Below are 15002 nucleotides of genomic sequence, written 5' to 3'. Positions count from 1 at the left end.
CATCAGCTATCGCTCGGTTGGGATCGGGATCCATTGCTATAAACAAACACAAAGTCAAATTGTCAGAAATCACCACACTATCGATTCATCATTTAATGGCATGTATAGCTAGACCCCAAACACATCACGGTAGTCCTAGAATCGACTAAACCGTGGCTCTGATACCAATAAAATTGTAACACCCCAAACCCGAGACCATCGCCGTGTCGGACCGAGGGGTTAACAAGCCAAGTTCACATGTTTTTGCCCACCAATTTGACATTTCCAGTCAGGCTGGAAAACTGCGTCACTGTCGCCTTAAAAATCATATCTCGAGTTTCAAAACTCGGAAACTGGTTTCGTAAATTTTCCCTGAATTTAGACTCATATATCCATCCATGGATTTATTTCTAGGATTTTTGGTCGGGCCAATTGGTACATTTTATTAGTTAAAGTTACCCATGTTACAGGGATCGACTGCTCTGACCTTCGCGCGGTATAACTTGAATATCTCTCTGTACAGGGATTTAATGCTGGTGTCGTTTGTTTCTAATGAAACTAGACTCAAAATGGAATCTGTACATATAAGGTATGTCTCCTAATTCTTTTTGGATAATTTATAGTGAATTTTTAAAGTTGCGACAGGGAACCCAGAAACCATTCGGGCCCTGTCTCACAATAGCTTTAATATCTCTTAACCTGTAACTCCTATGACCATTTCGTTTCTTCCATATGAAAATAAACTCATCAAGCTTCATTTACATAGCTTATTCACTATTTAATTCCATTCCTATGAATTTTGGTGATTTTTCACATTCACGCCACTGCAGCTGGCAGCATCTGTTTTTAAGGTAGGACTTACCTATTTGGTAGTCTCCATGATTCAACTAGTCTTGCCATACATAGGTTCATATATGATCATTTTAACCATGCCAATGGCTGATCATATGACCAACATTCCCATTTCAAGCCATAGCCACATCATGACACAAAATATATACATACAACCCACAATTAGTCTAAGTTCATGCTTCCTTTTCGAGCCATTTTCGCATGGCCGTACATACTTACATTACAACATATTTAACAAACAAGGGGTAGTCCTATACATGCCATCTCAAGTTCAACCAAAATTTATACCAAAATGGAGGCTTGATAGTGTGGATGACTTCGACTTCAACGATCCCAAATCCGATTGCTTGAGCGAAATCTAGAAAACCGAGAGCCAAAGCAACGGGTAAGCATTTTATGCTTAGTAAGTCTCAAGGAATATAATCAACTCTAATTACAGCAATACATTCACATAGCCAAATGCATCATTTCATTAATACACATTCTTACTTCATACTTCATCATTATATAAGTTCACAAAGCATCAATCAATTCAATAACTGAAATTCATTAGTCGATTGAGCGAATGTTGCTCAAACATGTCGACTTTCCAATGCACATATAACGTACCTTATCCTTTGGGCTTTCCGAGTGTACTAATTGAATTCATTACAGCAACCAACACTCACCTCCAGCCCAAGATTCTTGAATATAACCGGATATAATCACGTGCACAAATGCCTTGGTCTTAGCCCGGATAGAATAACTCATACGAATGCCTTGGTCTTAACCGGATAGAATAACTTCCTACGAATGCCTTGGTCTTAGCCGGATATAGCCACTAGCACATTTGCCTTCGGTCTTAACCGGATATAATTTCCAGCATAATTGTCTTGGGCCTAGCCGGATATCATTCAATTTCTCATGCACACATACATCAATAACCATTGGACATACATATTTCATTTTAGTTACTAAGGCTCAAACACAATTATAATCATTAGCATATTCGCCTTGGGACTTAGCCGGTGGAATTCAAATGCTCATACACACATAATCAATAATCATACACATCCATATTTCATCTCACATAATTCAAGTAAGGTCACTTCTTGAGGACTTACCTCGGATGTTGTCGAACGGCTTTTTCGGCTATTCGATCACCTTTTCCTTCCCCTTGTCCAATTGTGGCCCTCTTAGCTCTTGAGCTAATTCAAACAAATTCAATTTATTAAAACCTCATTGTGCTTGCTTATGGCCGAATATGACAAGGATTTTAAATGGTCATATGGCCACTCTTTAGCTTGAATACACAATGGTCATGCACATTTTATACTACATCAAGCATCTACATGTGTGCTAGGCCGAATTGTGCTTGCAATTTCACAAGCATTCTTCCACATCTTCTTCTTTAAACCAATATATTCATCACTTAGTTCATAACCAAAACATAATATGCAATCATATATATGCATATATGAGCATGGCCGAATTTCAAGGTGTCCATAGCCATCCAAAACACAAATTTTAACTAACATGCAAGAAGCATGAATCATGCTCAAGAATGCATCATGGCCGAATATGACAATCATGCTTCTTTTCAACTTCAATCATGATAAAACAAAAAGAAAGCTCAAAATCTTACTCATGAGTAGACAATCCATCATTGCATGCATCATCATCAAGTTTCACACTTAGCATGCAATGGCTTTATCACCATAACAACTTTGGCCAAATGCCATTTCCATGGCATAACAAAGATTTGAGCCATGGCTAACATGCACATCAAATTAGCAACCAAACCATGCATGAAACTCCCAACACAACCTCATACATACCTTAATCTTGATGTAAACTTAGCCAAATCTCCTTCTAGGTCTCTTCCAACCCAAGCATGAGGCAAAAATCCTCCCCTTTTCCCTTAGTATTTTCGGCCAAGAAGATGAGAAAGGATGAACAAATTTTCTTTTCTTTCCTTAGGACATTCGCCAAGCCTATGGAGAAGAATGAACATTTTTTTTCTCTTTTTTTTCATACTCTTATTTTATCATTTCTAACATCATCCATTAGTAAAACATGTTGGGAACATGTTTTCCCTTGCCCATAATTTGTCATGGCGGCCATCCACCTTAGGGAATGGGATAATTGACATGCAACTCCATTTATTTCACTTTATGCATTATTAGGCCACTTAAAAATACACCTATCACATTTTCAAGTCCTAGCACATGGGTCCTTTCTTATAAATTAGCACCTAATTAATAAAAATCGAGACACGAAATATTTACGCATACCAATTCCTCATACAATAAGCACGGAATATAACACTTAATTATTCTTGTGACTCGGTTTCGTGGTCCCGAAACCACTCTCCGACTAGGGTCACATTAGGGGTGTCACAACTTTGTCGTCGGTTTAGGGTTATAAAGCATTACTAAACAATAGAAAACATTTAAACCTCATATCATTCAACATGTTAATACTATCATAAACCAATCATTCACATGCATATCATTCCTAAATCAAGCACTTGAGGTCCTTGTAACAGCCCGATTTTGGGCCTAGTCAGAATAGTGGTTTCGAGACCACAAATTGGACGTAAGAAAATTTATATTTTATTATATTTTTATGGTCTATGATTTCACAAAATGATTTCATGAAAATTTCGTTTGAAAATTTTAACGTTCAAGCACTCAATTTAGTTAAAACGACTAAATTGTAAAAAGTGAAAAACTTAAATTCTATATGCTAGAGGTGTCCAATTGTTATGAAATTTTAAATTTTAGGTCCTTAAATGGTAATTATACCATTGGTTAATGTTTTGGACAAAATGAACATGAAATAGGTGAAATAGAATATTTTTAAGTTAGGGGCATTTTGGTTATTTAGTAAATAAAATGAATTTAAAATAAAATTAAAAGCCAGTTGTTTTTCATCTTCAACCCCATGGCTGATTTTCACAAGGGGAAAGCATGGCTATGGTTTTTCAAGCTTCCAAGCTCGATTGTAAGTCCGTTTTAGCCCCGTTTTTAATGATTTTTATGTTTTTGAAATTCTTGTAACAAGATCTACCTATTTCTACCATTTATTTGAGTTATGATGAAGGTTTAGGGTTTGAACCATGTTAGAAATTTGTGCATTTTGATGTTTAATAGAGGAATATGAATGTTTGTTGTGTGTTAACGACTTTTACTAAGTAGTTTTCGGTAAAAATGCCTAAAAGGAGTAATTTGTAAAAGTTATAAAATTTGTAATTGTTGGCTTCTATAGTTATGAAAATGATTTTACTAGGCTTGTATGTTAAAGAAATTGAATAAATTTCATTTTACGAGCCTAGAGGCAAAAATGTAAATATAATAAAGTTTATGGGCAAAAATGTAATTTTGCTGAAGAATGTTTTTTGGACCAATTTGAATAATGTGAGTAATAAATAAGTTATAGTTGAAATGTTAGATTCAGAAAACGAGATTCGGGAAAGAACGAGGTTATGGACTAAATCGGATAAATTGCCATTTTTGCACTTGAGGTAAGTTCGTGTGATAATAATGATACAATGTCATTGTTGTTTATGCTTGAAACCTAAATTGGTATGTAAATTCGATTATGTTGAATTAAATTTTTATGATGCTATATACGTGATAATGTCGTACTCCATGAAACATTCGATAGTCCAAATGTGGATAACGTGTTATGTGATAATTAATCTTTATTGAAGAAAGGTCGAAACTGTCAAACAACAGAACAGGGACGAATTTGAAGAATTAACTGTACTTATTGGCTAAACCATAAATTCTGAAAATTTTATGGTAGGAAGATATTTGAGTCTAGTTTTGAAAAAATCAAGCAGATCTTAATTTAGAGTTCTGTAGCTCAGGATATAAATAATTTAGTGACTATGACTCAAATGGACAGTTTTGTTATGAATAGTAAATAATTGTTTTGATATGTTTTAGCCTTGATTGTGGTTGTGTTGGTACCTTAATTGTGCCATGTTAAGTTCCATTGAAAGTGTGTATATGAGTGTTCAAATTAGGGTGGCAAATGGCTTGGTAAATAGCCATTTCCTTGTGACAACCCAAATTAGGGCCTAATCGGAATAGTGGTTTCGTGACCACAAATCCGAGATAGAACTAATTGTTTTATAATTATTTTGGGGTTTATGATATGATTGCATGATTGTGTGAAAATTTCGTGATGAAATAGTATGCCTAAAGTGCTTAAATTGAAAGTAGGGACTAAATCGAATAAGTTGCAAAATTTGCATCCCAGAAGTTTTTAGTATGAAATTGTTTTGGAATATTAATTAGGAGGTCTTAAATAGCAATTTGACCAATTTTAAGTTCATGGACAAAATTAGGACATGGAAGGAATTTTTGAAAGTTTAGTAAGGAGGGGCATTTTGGTCATTTGGATATTAAATGAAATAAAATGGGAAAAATAACACAAAATTGATCATCATCCTCCTTAGTTGCTGCCGAATTCTCCCTCTCTCCATAGCTAGGGTTTCTTCAATTTTCAAGCTCCATAGTAAGTGATTCCAAGCCCGCTTTTTAATGTTCTTTACGCTTTTGGAATCCGGAAGCTCGATTAAGCTTATGCTAGTAATAATTTAACCTAGGGTTCACATTTGGAAAAAGACCCATAGGTGAAATTTGTGTATTTTGATGTTTTATGATAGAATATGAGGTTTTAAATTATGTTAAATAACTTGTGCTACTCGGTTTTAAGTGAAAACGAGTAAAACGGCATAATCGGTAAAAATACCTATTGTTCATAACTATATGATAGAGTGAGAATTTGATGTTGTTGTAGAAGAGAAAATGTTCAGCATATCATAAAATATAAGAATAAGGGCTGAAATTAAATTCCGAGCCTAGGGGCAAAATTGTAATTTTGAAAAGTTAGGGGCAAAATGTAATTTTTCCATGATGTGATTTCTGTATTGAAATAAATAGTATGAGTATTAAATGAGCTAAATGTGTTATTATAGATCAAGAAAGACGCGAATTGATCTCGAACGGGGAAGGAAAAAGTTTTGGACTAAATTGCAAAATTTCCACATTTTGCACTAAGGTAAGTTTGTATGTAAATATTACAATAATTTCATGTACATTCTTATATTTCAGCCTATTATATAAATATACTAGCTGATGTTAAAATATAAATCGACTATTGGAAGAATGGAAATAAATATAGAGAGAGATCCGGTTGAACATTGGAGAGATCGAATGAAATAGAGGGCGTAGCTAGGTCACATGTATGATCTTGAGTGCACATCATGTGTACAAGAAAGCTACGAGACACCCTGTAGTAGCTATGTCACATGTGTGATACGAGATGTATCCCATGTAGACAAGAGAGCTACGTGAAAGATAAATGTAGCTAGGTGCATGCGTGATTCCAAGTGAAGGACACCATGTAGACAAGAGAGCTACGTGAAAGATAAATGTAGCTAGGTCGCATGCGTGATTCCAAGTGAAGGACACCATGTAGATAAGAGAGCTACGAGACAAATCGGTTGGGTCGCATGAGTGGTACTAAGTGTTCACCATGTGTACAAGAGAGCCGAACTAAGCGAAGTATGATGGTGGGGGTGTGTCTTTGAAACCATTAAATATCGAGGATTGATCCAATTGTTCAACGGGATGGTTTTGTGGTGATATTGTGGTTTGGACCTACACTTATGGTGAATGAAATGTGGTGAAAATGATTTGTGGTATATACATATATAAGATAAAATGAGGTTAGCATAAAGAATGCGTGAAAGAGTGAAATTAGCATTAAAACTATTTTTAGATGGTAGCAGTGACGTGATTTTGAAAAATCACCAAAAATAGGAGAAATATAATTAGAGGTTGAATGAGATGTGAAATTAAAGTTTAATGAGTCTACTTTCATATAAAAGAAACAGAGCAAGCAAAGGAATTCTATATTTTGAGATATTTACAATTGTATGTGACTTGCTCAGGATGAATACGTGATCCCCTGTTCCAACTTTGAAAAATCATTAAAAATTGTACAAAGCAAATTAAGAAATATAGTTTACATGCCTAAATTCCTTATTGAGACTAGTTTTAAATGAAACAGACTTCAGGGTTGTTTGAATTGTGTACGAGAGAAATTCAATTTGTAGTGAGCAGAGGTCGATCATCGAGCTGTGTAACAGGGAAACTTTAACTAATAAACTGTACTAATCGGCTGAACCAAAAATTATAGAAAAAATTAGCAAAAAGCTTTATGAGTCTAGATTCAGGGAAATTTTACGGATTTGAATTTCGAGTTTTGTAACTCGAGTTATGATTTATTTAGTGAATATGACGCAGCAGAGACAGCTTAATCAAAGTGGAATGAATAGTGAAGTTAAAGTAGATATACTTGAATTGTTGTGTAAACATGTTAGATTTTTTTATTAGTATTTACATACTTACTTACTAAGCTATAAGCTTACTTTGTTTCTCTCTTTTGTCTTATAGTGTTCTTCGGCTTGCTCAGGAGTTAAGGATCGTGAAGATCTACCCGCACTATCATACTTTAGGGTATTTGAACTAAACGTTTTGAATTATGGCATGTATAGTAGGCTTAATTATTTTGTTACGTGTCATATTTGTCTAGGTTTAAAATATTAGTTACTGAGATTTCGACCAGCTAATTTGTACAAGCCATTAAAGTTGGCTAATATTGTTCAAGACATATATTATACGATGCACTATCAAATTGGATGACATATTTATATTTCGGTTATGTTTAATGGTATGTGTTATGTTCGGTAATACCTTGTATCTGTTCCATGCGTGTAACGGGTAAGGGTGTTACATTTAGTGGTATCGAGCTATGGTTTAGTCGGTTCTCGGACTAATAAAGTGTGTGTAAAAGTCTAGCTATACATGCCATAAAAATATTGTGATAGTGTGGTGACTCTGATTATTCTAAAGCGTGTTTTGTTTTAATATAGTAATGGATCTCAAAGGCTGCGGTGATGATCTTTGCTAGTAATGCGCCGGCTCCGCACAAGGGACCGCTACTGTGGAAAGTAGACACGAGACATTGAGACAAGGAGATGAGGCTCGGGATGCCTTTCTCCAAATGATGAACAATTGGTATCTTGAATTTATTCGAGCAAATCCAAATGCTCAACCTCCTCCACCCCTCCTATACCTCGGACGATTCTCAGAGTTGCTCAAGGTATAGATTTGGTAAGAATGAACAAGCCTCCGGTTGACAAGATTCGAAAACAAGGGGTCAAGAGTTTAGAGCAAAGGTCGATGATGATCCCGAGAAAGCGGAATTCGGCTTGAAAATTCTACCGTGTATTTGATGAGCTCTCATGTACACCGAGGAATGCTTAAAGTGTGTCAGATCACTTTTGAGAGATTCGACTTACCACCGGTGGAAGACTTTGGTTGCAGTGGTGCCAAAAAGAAAAGTTACTTGGGATTTCTTCCAGAAGAATTTAGAAAGAAATACATAAGTCGCGATTTATTGATAAAAACGGAAGGAATTCCTTGAATTGAAGCAGGGAAAATGTCTAGCAGTATGAACGCGAATTTGTAAGACTCAACAAGTATGCCCAGAATGTGTGTCCACCGAGGCCATTATGTGTAGAAGATTTGAAGATGGGCTGAATAAGGACATTAAAGTGCTTGTAGGAATTTTGGAGTTGAAAGAATTTGTAGTATTGGTTGATCGAGCTCTTAAAGTCAAGAATTGAACAAAGAAAGAAAAAAGTCTGCTATTGAGGCCCGAGATGTCGAAAAAGACAGATAAGCAAGCCATTTCAATCTCAACCAAAGAGGTCCAAAGAGACAAACCCTCGAATGACAGTTTCAATTGGGGATTCACACAGAGATCGTGGTAGAGCATATTCGGGTCTAAAGCTCAAGCTACTTGGTGGCAAGTGTGGGTAATGTGCGACCTAGAAAGCCCGAGTGTCGACAATGTGGCGAGCAACATTATGGTGAGTGTTGGGGACCGAGCGAGCTTGTTTCAAAAGCGGTTCTCATGAGCATTTTATTAGAGATTGTCCGGAGAAAGTTAAAGAAGAAAGATTTGAGTGCTAGATGAATACCACCGCTAGTAGAGGTAGACCACCGAGAAATCTGGAGGTGGGACTAGTAGTAAAAGCGTGATGAAAGATTTAACGGCAAGATCGAAGCTAGAGCACTGCTAGAGCTTATGCTATACGTGTCGAGAAGATGCATCATCTCCGATGTTATTATGGTACATTTTCTCTCTATGATACTATTGTTATTGCATTGATTGATCCGGGTCCACTCATTCCTATATTTGCTTGAATTTAGTATCCAATAAAAAGTTGCTGTTGAATTTCTTGAGTTTACGATTAAAGTGTCGAACCCTTAGGCCAATATGTGCTAGTTGACAAGGTTTGCAAGAATTGCCCATTAATGATTCAAGGTCACTGTTTTCCGCCAACTTGATGTTGTTACCATTTGGTGAGTTTGACGTTATCTTGGGAATGGACCGTTAACATTGTATGATGCTAAGGTAGATTGTAAACAAAAGACACTAGAGTTGAAATGTGAAAATGGAGAAATTTCGTGGGTTGAAACAGATGAATCAAATAAATTGCCTATGGTGATTTCGCATATGTCTGCACGTAAATACATGAGAAAGGGTGTGAAGCTTATCCGCTTATGTAATGAATATTGAGTTGCCTCAACTGAAATTTGAATCGATCGATAGTCTGTGAGTTTCGGATGTATTTCCGAGGAATTGCTCAGGTTGCCTTTGAACAGAGAGATAGATTTTGCCATTGATTTGTTCTTGCATCGCACCGATCTCGATTGCTCCATATAGAATGGCTCATTGAATTAAAAGAATTGAAGGCTCGATTCAGGGAGTTAACAGACAAAGGATTTGTGAGACCGAGTTTCTCTCCCTGGGTGCTCTGTATTATTCAGAAGAAGAAGGATGGTTCAATGAGACTTTGCATTGATTACCGTCACTTAATAAGGTGACTATAAAGAACAAGTACCGCTGTTCGAGGATTGATGATTTATTCGATCGGTTAAAGGGGGCCACAGTGTTTTCAAAGATTGATTTGAGGTCCGGTTACTACCGGTGAGAGTTAAGGAGTCGATGTGCGAAAACCGCCTTTAGGACAAGGTATGGACATTATGAGTTTCTTGTGATGCCTTTCGGCTTAACAAATGCTCCAGCTATATTTATGGACTTAATGAATCGGATCTTCCGGCCATATTTGGATAAGTTTGTAGTAGTGTTTATAGATGACATTTTAATTTATTCTCGAGATGAGTCCGAACATGCCGAACACTTGAGAACTATATTGCGATCTTGAGAGAAAAGAAACTGTTTGCCAAGTTTAGTAAAAGTGAGTTCTGGCTTCGTGAAGTCGGATTTTTGGGGCATATAGTCTCAGGTGATGGTATTCGGGTGGATCCAAGCAAGATTTCTGCGATCGTTGATTGGAAACCGCCAAGAATGAATCCGAGGTTAGAAGCTTTTAGGCTTAGCCGGGTATTATAGACGTTTTGTTGAAGGATTTTCGATGATTGCCTCTCCTATGACTAAGTTGTTGCAAAAGAATGTTAAGTTTGAATGGACTGATAAATGTCAACAAAGTTTTGAAAAATTGAAAGCACGATTGATGAAGCACCAATTTTAGTACAGCCCGAGTCGGAAAGGAGTTCGTAATTTATAGTGATGCATCATTGATGTGCCTTGGATGTGTGTTGATGCAAGAGGGTAAAGTGGTAGCTTATGCTTGAGACGCTTAAAACCGCATGAGAAGAACTATCCTACAAATGATTTGGAACCGGTCATTGTTGTTTTTGCCTTGAAGATTTGGCGACATTATTTGTACGGTGAAAATGCCGAATTTTTACCGATCACAAAAGTTTGAAGTACTTGATGAATCAAAAGGATCTAAATCTGCGACAATAAGATGGCTTGAATTATTAAAGGATTATGATTTAGTGATTGATTATCATCCGGGAAAAGCAAATGTAGTTGCTGACGCCTTGAGCAGAAAATTTCTTTTTACTTTGAGAGCCATGAACACGGGGTTAGCATTGTCTGATGATGGGTCAATCTTAGCAGAGATGAGAGCTAAACCATTATTTCTCCAGTTGATTTGTGATGCTCAAAAGAATGATAGTGAGTTGCGGATCAAGAGAACTCAATGCGAATCAGGTTACAACTCAGATTTTCGAGTTGGACCAGATGACTGTTTGATGTTTCGAGACAGGATATGTGTGCCGAAAAACGATAAATTGATTCAGAAAATATTACATGAGGCGCACAATGGCTGTTTATCAGTTCATCCTGGTAGCACAAAAATGTATAATGATTTAAAGAAGTCAGTATTGGTGGCGGTATGAAAAGGGACATTTCGAATTTGTAACCAAGTGTTTGATCGTCAACAAGTAAAAGTTGAACATCAAGTGCCTTCAGATTACTTCAACCGGTAATGGTGCACGAGTGGAAATGGGACAAGATTACCATGGATTTTGTAACCGGTTTGCCTTTAACTCCTAAAAGAAGGATCTTTGTTTGGGTAGTGGTTGATAGATTAACAAAGTCAGCCCACTTTATACCAAGACGCATCGATTACTCACTTGATAAATTAGCGAATTATATATTGCTGAAATTGTGAAGTTGCACGGAGTACCTATGTCTATAATATCGATAGAGATCCAAGATTTACCTCGAGATTTTGGAAAAAGTTACAAGAAGCTTTGGGTACAAAATTGAACTTTAGTACCGCATTTCATCCACAAACAGATGGTCAAGCGGAAAGAGTAATCCGGTACTCAAGATATGTTTAGATCTTGTGTTTTAGAATTTGGAGGTAGTTGGGAGAAATATCTATCTTTGATTGAGTTTGCCTACAATAACAGCTTATCAATCAAGTATACAAATGGCACCGTCTGAAGCCTTGTATGGTCGTAAGTGTCGAACTCCTTTATATTGGACCGAGCTTAGTGAGAAGCAGATTCATGGAGTTGATCTAGTTAAAGAAACCAAGAGAAAATAAAAGTAATTCGGGATTGCTTGAAAGTCGCTTCAGATCGACAAAAGTCATATGCGATTTAAAAAGAAAAGAGATTGAATTTCGTGGGTGATAAAGTGTTCTTGAAGGTGTCACCATGGAAAAGATTCTAAGATTTAGTCGAAAAGGCAAGTTGAGTCCGCGTTTTATTGGGCCGTCTGAGATTCGAGAGAATTGGACCATGGCATATCGGTTATTTTACGCGAGAGTTAGAAAGAATTCATAACGTGTTTCATGTATCAATGTTGCGACGTTATCGTTCTGATCCTTCACATGTGATTTCCCCAACAGAAATTGAGATTCGATCGGATATGACCTATGAGGAGAAACCAATAAAGATTTTGGCTCGAGAGGTTAAACAATTAAGAAATAAAAGTATAGCTTTAGTGAAAGTATTGTGGCACAGACATGGGATAGAAGAGGCTACGTGGGAACCCGAGGAAGCTATGAGGAAACAAGACCCAAACCTCTTTCTGGGTAAGATTTTCGGGACGAAAATCTCAAAAGGGGGAGAATTGTGACAACCCGAATTAGGGCCTAATCGGAATAGTGGTTTCGTGACCACAAATCCGAGATAGAAATAATTGTTTTATAATTATTTTGGGGTTTATGATATGATTGCATGATTGTGTGAAAATTTCGTGATGAAATTCTATGCCTAAAGTGCTTAAATTGAAAGTAGGGACTAAATCGAATAAGTTGCAAAATTTTCATCCCGAAGTTTTAGTATGAAATTGTTTTGGAATATTAATTAGGAGGTCTTAAATAGCAATTTGACCAATTTTAAGTTCATGGACAAAATTAGGACATGGAAGGAATTTTGAAAGTTTAGTAAGGAGGGCATTTTGGTCATTTGGATATTAAATGAAATAAAATGGAAAAAATAACACAAAATTGATCATCATCCTCCTTAGTTGCTGCGAATTCTCCTCTCTCCATAGCTAGGGTTTCTTCAATTTTCAAGCTCCATAGTAAGTGATTCCAAGCCCGCTTTTAATGTTCTTTACGTTTTGGAATCCCTAAGCTCGATTAAGCTTATGCTAGTAATAATTTAACCTAGGGTTCACATTTGGAAAAATACCCATAGGTGAAATTTGTGTATTTTGATGTTTTATGATAGAATATGAGGTTTTAAATTATGTTAAATAACTTGTGCTACTCGGTTTTAAGTGAAAACGAGTAAAAGCAAGATAATCGGTAAAAATACCTATTGTTCATAACTATATGATAGAGTGAGAATTTGATGTTGTTGTAGAAGAGAAAATGTTCAGCATATCATAAAATATAAGAATAAGGGCTGAAATTAAATTCCGAGCCTAGGGGCAAAATTGTAATTTTGAAAAGTTAGGGGCAAAATGTAATTTTTCCATGATGTGATTTCTGGATTGAAATAAATAGTATGAGTATTAAATGAGCTAAATGTGTTATTATAGATCAAGAAAGACGCGAATTGATCTCGAGCAGGGGAAGGAAAAAGTTTTGAACTAAATTGCAAAATTTCCACATTTTGCACTAAGGTAAGTTTGTATGTAAATATTACAATAATTTCATGTACATTCTTATATTTCAGCCTATTATATAAATATACTAGCTGATGTTAAAATATAAATCGACTATTGGAAGAATGGAAATAAATATAGAGAGAGATCCGGTTGAACATTCTGAGAGATCGAATGAAATAGAGGAGCGTAGCTAGGTCACATGTATGATGCTTGAGTGCACATCATGTGTACAAGAAAGCTACGAGACACCCAGTAGTAGCTAGGTCACATGTGTGATACGAGATGTATCCCATGTAGACAAGAGAGCTACGTGAAAGATAAATGTAGCTAGGTCGCATGCGTGATTCCAAGTGAAGGACACCATGTAGACAAGAGAGCTACGTGAAAGATAAATGTAGCTAGGTCGCATGCGTGATTCCAAGTGAAGGACACCATGTAGACAAGAGAGCTACGAGACAAATCGGTTGGGTCGCATGAGTGGTACTAAGTGTTCACCATGTGTACAAGAGAGCCGAACTAAACGAAGTATGATGGTGGGGTGTGTCTTTGAAACCATTAAATATCGAGGATTGATCCGAATTGTTCAACGGGATGGTTTTGTGGTGATATTGTGGTTTGGACCTACACTTATGGTGAATGAAATGTGGTGAAAATGATTTGTGGTATATACATATATAAGATAAAATGAGGTTAGCATAAAGAATGCGTGAAAGAGTGAAATTAGCATTAAAACTATTTTTAGATGGTAGCAGTGACGTGATTTTGAAAAATCACCAAAAATAGGAGAAATATAATTAGAGGTTGAATGAGATGTGAAATTAAAGTTTAATGAGTCTACTTTCATATAAAAGAAACAGAGCAAGCAAAGGAATTCTATATTTTGAGATATTTACAATTGTATGTGACTTGCTCAGGATGAATACGTGATCCCCTGTTCCAACTTTGAAAAATCATTAAAAATTGTACAAAGCAAATTAAGAAATATAGTTTACATGCCTAAATTCCTTATTGAGACTAGTTTTAAATGAAACAGACTTCAGGGTTGTTTGAATTGTGTACGAGAGAAATTCAATTTGTAGTGAACAGAGGTCAGATCATCGAGCTGTGTAACAGGGAAACTTTAACTAATAAACTGTACTAATCGGCTGAACCAAAATTATAGAAAAAATTAGCAAAAAGCTTTATGAGTCTAGATTCAGGAAATTTTACGGATTTGAATTTCGAGTTTTGTAACTCGAGTTATGATTTATTTAGTGAATATGACGCAGCAGAGACAGCTTAATCAAAGTGGAATGAATAGTGAAGTTAAAGTAGATATACTTGAATTGTTGTGTAAACATGTTAGATTTTTTTATTAGTATTTACATACTTACTTACTAAGCTATAAGCTTACTTTGTTTCTCTCTTTTGTCTTATAGTGTTCTTGGCTTGCTCAGAGTTAAGGATCGTGAAGATCTACCCGCACTATCATACTTTAGGGTATTTGAACTAAACGTTTTGAATTATGGCATGTATAGTAGGCTTAATTATTTTGTTACGTGTCATATTTGTCTAGGTTTAAAATATTAGTTACAGTACTCGACCAGCTAATTTGTACAAGCCATTAAAGTTGGCTAATATTGTTCAAGACATATATTATACGATGCACTATCAAATTGGAT

This window comes from Gossypium arboreum, chromosome 13, assembly GCF_025698485.1.
Source record: "Gossypium arboreum isolate Shixiya-1 chromosome 13, ASM2569848v2, whole genome shotgun sequence".
NCBI lineage: Eukaryota > Viridiplantae > Streptophyta > Magnoliopsida > Malvales > Malvaceae > Gossypium > Gossypium arboreum.
This window is presented reverse-complemented; position numbering follows the sequence as displayed.